The sequence below is a fragment of the Carassius gibelio genome, chromosome B3, assembly GCF_023724105.1.
Source record: "Carassius gibelio isolate Cgi1373 ecotype wild population from Czech Republic chromosome B3, carGib1.2-hapl.c, whole genome shotgun sequence".
NCBI classification, from domain to species: Eukaryota; Metazoa; Chordata; class Actinopteri; order Cypriniformes; family Cyprinidae; genus Carassius; species Carassius gibelio.
In genome coordinates this window covers 41280251-41287280 of record NC_068398.1, presented here as the reverse complement: position 1 = coordinate 41287280, position 7030 = coordinate 41280251, and the positions used below count along the sequence as shown (strand labels likewise).

Here is a 7030-nt window from a genome sequence, read left to right as displayed (position 1 = left end):
AAATTACATTTATCCATTAGAATGATACATTTTTAATTATTGTTATGTTCTGATAAATTTGTTAAATGTAAAGGATTTTTTGTAAAGTGAGGGGAATTAAAAATATACTGTTGGCACATTATAACATTAGGCCCGCCGTTATTTTTTCTGAATGTAATAAAGTGCAACTTTTTTTTCCTCTAACCAAAGAAAAAAAAAACATGCAACAAAAGAAAATAGGCTTTTAATAAGTTAAAATGTGTTACTGTGGGTTAAAAAAATATACATACTTGGGAACAAGGGTATTGGACTAGAGTATTGGGTTTTGTTATGTTTTGATCCTGTTTTTTTTTTTTCATTGTGTCTGAAAATGACTTTTTGCGCATTCAGAACCTGCCTCTCACGTTGCTCAGCTGTGGATGATTACAAAATGCTTGATATAAAGATTGCAATCCCATTTTATATATGAACTGTTCATTTAAAAAAGAAAGAAAAAAAAATCTAAATATATTGTTAGTTTTATGCTAACATGCAATCAAGGTCATCTGATATAATATAAGATACATGTTCATTTATGCTATTTGACATTCACTGTGACATTTTACCATTTCAACTCATATACTCTTTAAGATTTTAAAGTCAGTTTAATAGTATTGAAATTCAAGTTATTATTCAATCTATTATTAAAAAGGTTTTACTTGCTTAAACTTTTTCTATGAATTAATGTTAACATGTCAACTTTCGTCATAGCATTTTTTTACGAGCAACATTCATTTTCCAAAACCAAGCACCCACTTTTTTTTTTTAAATCTATTAATCACTCTCATATCTCCTACAAGGTTTTTTTTTTTTTTTTTTGGCGCAAGGTGCCACTCAGGGAGTCAAAAGATAACATCATCATTAGAGTTGCCAATTGACTTCATAAATGGAAAATAAGGGCTAATTGAGATTTTTATTCTTTATTTACAATGTTTATTTTTGTAGAACTCAATTTAATAGCATTAACTTACAATGAAATATGTCTTCCTTCAGGCACACTGAATGTTTTGCATATGGACAGTGTCTTATGAGGGTTTCAAGCTTGCAGAGCCGGTTTAACCAAAGTAACCAAACAATTGCCTCGTCATAACGTTGAAGAAAGGTTTTGATCCACTTCAAATGTTGACTACTGTATAGCGCAATATAGTTTATTAGTTATTATAACTTAATTTCAGAGGAAGTTGCCTTAATTCCAAAAAAAAAATGCAAACTGTTGCGTTAATTTTCTTTGTTTCGTTTAAACTAAATTTTTTAAAGTGTGAAATATAAATTCTCATAGAATGTAGCCTATCTGGATCTCTCTGCTTAGGCACCTATTGTAATCGTAAGATTTCCTATTATTATTAGGGGCCAAACGCCGAAGGTGCATAGGCACCTATTGAATTATTTGGCGTTATTATTCCTCTTCTTGTTCTTCCGTTTCTTCCGCCGCAAGTCTTTGGCAGCCCATAGAACCACTTGCGGGAAAGTTGTGAGATTTGGCACAGTCCCAAAATGAAGTCTCTAACTCCAACTCTCTAGTGCCACCACTTGTCCAAACTTTCAATGTTTCTATGCTAATAACTTTTGAACCATAAACCAGAAAATGAAAATTATTTTTTCTTAACTTAAAATTGAACTTAAAACTTTTCAAACCTTTTCAAACATTCTGATCAGGCTTTCGAAAGCCAACTTAAAGTTTGTCTTGATGAACTTTTTTCTTTTGAATCATTGGCTCATGCCAAGTCAAATGAATTCAAAAATCGCAAGGTTTAGTTTTTTTGCTATTTTCAATTGTACGAAGTACCTACTTTTTCGAATTCATCCTAGACGGTTAGTCCATTTTCACAAAATTGGCTCAGATCATCTTCAGACAATGCTGGCAAAAAGTTATGGAATTTATCGTTGATTCGTCCTACCGTTCTTGAATGACACGTGAACAAATTTGACAAAAAGCACGCAAAAATGTGAGGCTATATCTCGGCAACAGTTTGGCATATTGAGACCAAACTTGGTGTGTGTCCTAATAACTATGACCGGAGACTACCTGCAGTGTTTCGACGCAGTGCCACCTAGTGGTCAGGTGATATGAAATATTAATATTTTTGCTTATAACTTCTGAATGGTTAGGCCAAAAATCACACAACTGGTCTCTTTAAATTCAGTGAGTCATGTCGAGTTGAATGATATCCAGTTGTCCTGTGTCAGCCATTTTTTAGGCGTTGAACATTTTGAATTATGTTTTAAAATGGTGTATTTTTTGAACGCATGAACGTATCGTTTCGTTATGAAAATAAATACAAAAATCTTCGGCTCCATAAACTGAAGGTACTCAAAAAGTTATTATGAAATTTTTGAATAAATAAGACTATTGAAATGAAAATGGTCTCCCTATATTCTTTGGGTCATGCCGAGAACATCGATACCAATGATGTCAAAATTTATTAATGCGTATAAAATGCTCTAAAAACTTTAACAGAGATGTCTTGAGGGTATTTAATAGGTCTGCCCCCACAAAAGATTTTTCTAGTTACTAGTTGATCATTTGTCATTATTCAACTAATCGCAGGTTTATATTAAATTTACATCTACAATCCATAATGAGTCTTAATATATTACTTAATACTTCCATGTCTGAAGTATTTCAGTATGTTTGAAATAGCACAGTTCTGTTCATAACATATATTAAAAAAAATAATAAAAAGAGAGGAGAGTTTCAAAGTGGTGTATCAGAACACTAGTTTGCAAACTTTTTACCACATGAGAAGCCAATAACGTGGTTGTCAGCATTAAAAGGTATAATTGCTGCTTTTTGGGGTGCAAATTTTGTTTGAGATGAAAATAAAAGTAGGTTTTCGTCAGAACAAGAAGAAACAAGTGTGGATAATCATGGAAATAAATGTTATATTCCAGGCTGTGCAGGGGATGTGATGTGCTTGGATGGGTTGGTGTCTGTATTCAGAAAGGAACAGAAAACAAATAATGGATTATAAAAAAATAACATAAGCCACTGAAGGGGCATGGTTAGCCGCTTGCTAGAAGTAGCCCATTACATTACAGTACAGTAAGATTTTACTTGCCATATAACGGTAAGGAGAGATGACTGAGGATGCTGACAAATGATTAATAGGTCCTGAGCACCATCGATGCTGAAACAATGTATCATGCAGTCCTAACGGGGAGGTCCCAAAAGACCACTGTAACATTTACTACTTTTGAGTTGATCTGAATCTCACAGTACATAGGCATTAAGCATATGCGTAAGACTTATAAAACTCACATTTTGGCATTGTTCTTTGAGGAGTAACTACATATTTGTGTTGATCCGAATCTCACAGATGTATCTGCTGGTTTTGATGAATAACTTTATTCACTGTGAAAACATTAGATAATATTTATGTTTAAAGTTGGGATATAACGATTACCGGTTTGACGATAAACCATGATAATATTCCCCCCGGTTATGTTTCATCTTTTTATTATCTTTAAAACCATATTAGATTACCAGATATAAACAACTGGAGATAATTGAATACTGTCCAGCATAAAGCACAGTTTTCAGTAACAGTCTCTGGTGTACAGTAGAATAGTTTCATATGAATATATTAATTAATTAATTATATAAATATAACTGATTGTCTTCAGAAACGATTCGATGGCAGTGGTTCTCAATTCCAGTGCTCGAGGTTAAAGCATGTTTTAAGTTGTACAGTTTGTTAATCTCCGGTCAAAACTAATTTGCTGCTACCAGCGCAGCGCTACCATTTTAGGTCTGGGCCCGCCCACCCATTTTAGGTCCGGGCCCACCCATTTTGGCCTAGGCCTATGAGTAGTGAGTGATTTTCATTCTAGCTGTTCATCCAATAAGGAGCCCGAGGAAAGCTTTGAGTGAAAGCTTCTCAGCCAATCAGTAGCTTCTGCCCCATGTGTGGTCTCTGCATCATCACCAGCAAGTGATCCAATGAAATGAATGAAGTTGACAGACAGACACAAACAGTTTTGCTAATATGAAAGACAGATTTAGATGATATGAAACGTAAAACAAAACAAAGCAGCTTTTTTTATTTTGAATTCATCAAGAAATGCTCAGAGAAACAACAGGAGAAAACTGCACATGGTTGGAGCACACAAGCTTGTACCATAATGTAGCCTAAAGATCGCACGCATACATTCAGAAATGAAGAAAAACTGAAAAGTTACGGCATATTTTCTCCGTTTTCTGAAGTGACTACCCTCAACTTTGCCATAGTAGAGAGAGACTTTTCTGAGAGCAGTCACTAAACCATTTAATATGGACTTGGGCTAATTGTAGTGTTCCAATAATCCATGTTATAACTATTCTTCTTATTATAATTAGAATGCTCTGAATGCCCTGCCACACTCTTCTTGGATTTTTTTCTGTGAGGTTGTCCTCAATTTTCTTTTTATAATCTTCTTTTTTGGCGAGTATAATGCCTCTAGTTGGATCTAGCCAGGACCGGCTCTAGGTTATTTGGTGCCCAAGGTGAGAGTGCAACAACCCCCCCGGAAAAAACATCTCCACAGTTATTCCATAGTTATTCATTTTTTATTTTAAATGTTCACACAGCAACTCTTTAAAAGCAACAACCTGAAGGAATACAGTAGAAAACAATAGAGAAGTAGCTTTCATAATACGATACATACGTTTAATTAACTTTTTTTTTTTTATAATTCTGCAATTTAGCGCCCCGTCCAGCAGATGGTGCCCCATGCGGCCGCCTGTGTTGCCTGTCGGCAAAGCCAGCCCTGGATCTAGCAGTGCTGTACAAAGCTTTGTCACCAGACCTGAAGGCGGAGTCGCAATCTTTAAGTAATGACTGCACTTTACATGTCATGCAGGTTTTCTGGTTAGGAAACACCCAAATCTTTTTGTTGACAGTGACATTTTCGTGCAGTTTTTAATGTAGAACAAAACAGATTATTTGTATTGTTCCTGGTCCTGATGTTCAAAATCAAAGCAGTCCTGCAGCTGAGACAGAGATTCCTCAGGCCAAGTTTTAATGACCGGTTTTGTTTTACTCCTCAGTGGGGTGTATGCATTGAGAAGAAGCAGTAAATAGTTGGCATGTTTCTACTGTGGGGCCAAAAGCAGGCGTGCGTGTTTGTTTATCTTTGTTCACTTGAGATTGAAATGCAAAAATGTCAGCATATGTACTGGAACTAATCACCAGAAGTTGCCTCATACATGTATTCTCTGTATTATGCAAGCTTTTTATTACTCAAGTAATTTTGTGTGTTAAACACTTATTATGGCTAAATCCTTATTTACTTCCACCTCAACTATGGTAAGTATGTAGTTTGGTACCTACTTGATGGGTAAATGATTTCTAGAATTTTGATATAAAGTAGATGTGTGTAGGATGCACCATATTTAAATTATTAAGTTTGCTTATTAAAGCGTTTAAACTAAACTCTCAGAAGTTTGGACACACGCGATCACGTACAAAAACTGGAGAACGGGGTGTAGGCCCCTCCCAAGAGAATATCTGATTGGCTGTCGCACTAAGAAGGACGGGTCAGATGGACACGCTTGTAACCCAATGACAAGCAGCTATGCGTTGCTTTTAAATTTTCGCCTCAGGTTTTTGCCCTGCTTGCAGTGACTTGGGCTCTTGCCTATGGTTTGTGCTGACCTTTCCATCGTCTAGCGCGTACTCTTCAAACCACCAAGAGCTCACTCAAAACTCATCAACTCTTCCATAAGATCCTTTGTTGAACTTCGTCCAAGAAAACCCTCTCAGAGAAACTCTGTTGCATAGCAACCCGCAATCCAGGAAGTCTTGCGAATGAAGCGCCACACGGCAAAGCCAACCAACCACTCACCATCGAGTGCTTTCCCCCCGAACGCATCATCGACCGACTGCCAACCAATCAAATGGAAAATTCCAAACAATGGAAAACGACCTAAGATTAAAGTGCTAGTAGATTGATTCTCTCAGGTTGCGGTCAAGAAATAGTGTCTAACGCTAGACACTTGGGACTCCATTCACCCTCCGTTAATAACATCACTTTTCTCTGTCACTGTTGAAAGAATGTTTGCGTGTTTTCCTTAGTTTAGATTGTGTGTCTTAGAGTAGTTCAATAAAGCCTTGTTTGATTTTACAAACCAGTGTCTTGTGCTGTGTGCTTACAAGTTACTGCCTTAAACTGGAGATTCTGTTACCTTTCTCATAATCAGTTATCATAATTTCATGATTTTATTACCGTAGGCCACGGGATAATATTTTGTCCAGACTTGATAAAATATCCTAACAAGGTGATGCAGTTCTAATGCGTTCCCTCCACCACTGCAGTGGATCCCCTTCTGCTGGAAGTGGGGCCAGAGACTGGTAAAATTAGATTTCTCCTTTTACAATCTTCTAGAGTGGTCAGAATCTGTCCCTCTTCACCTCTTCTTGACTTGTGCAGCAAGCATCACAGCCTCCAGGACACAGTCAGGGTCAATCTTTGAAGCCTCAGACTCATCTAAAGAGCTCCTTTTGAAACGGGGGTCAATAGCCACATTTTCACTGTCAGGCCAAAAGCAGGCATGCTAGTGCCTGCCAGGGCCAGTCCCATTTTCATTAGCCGTGTTTCCACTATCGAGCTAAGACCGGGCGTGCTAGTGCGTGCCAGGGCCAGTCGCGTTTCCACGGTCACTTCCGGGGCTTGATCGTGCCTCGCCGGGGCTTCCTCGGGGCCAACGGCCAGGTTTTTTTGGCCTGACGAAAACCTTGGGCCAAAGCGGGCCAGCTGGGGCTAGAGGAGGAGTTATGAACAAAGGCGGAGTTTCTCCGTGTCTAGAGAGTGTCAGCGCGGATCATTTCAGAAAGATAACAGCTGTAGCAGAAATGAGTCAAATCAGACAAATCAAAGAGTCTATCAGAGCTGTGTGCATTGAAACATGAGCTGAATTCCTCAGGAAGTCATAAATCAGTTCTAGTGCCACAAGAACCAAGCAAGATAACCAACCAACCAACTTGTTCACACAACAGCTTTCAACATTGACACCAATAGAACAATTATTAACAAT

General features: G+C 37.4%; 1 protein-coding gene and 1 long non-coding RNA gene across 4 annotated transcripts in view; one reads left to right on the top strand and one right to left on the bottom strand.

The window, feature by feature from the left end:
* LOC127953344 (zinc finger protein 271-like) overlaps positions 1 to 7030 on the bottom strand; it is an 838866-nt gene that overhangs the window by 285488 nt on the left and 546348 nt on the right. The gene's annotated exons all lie outside the window — the stretch shown is intronic.
* LOC127953533 (uncharacterized) overlaps positions 1 to 7030 on the top strand; it is a 139344-nt gene that overhangs the window by 84544 nt on the left and 47770 nt on the right. The window lies entirely within an intron of this gene.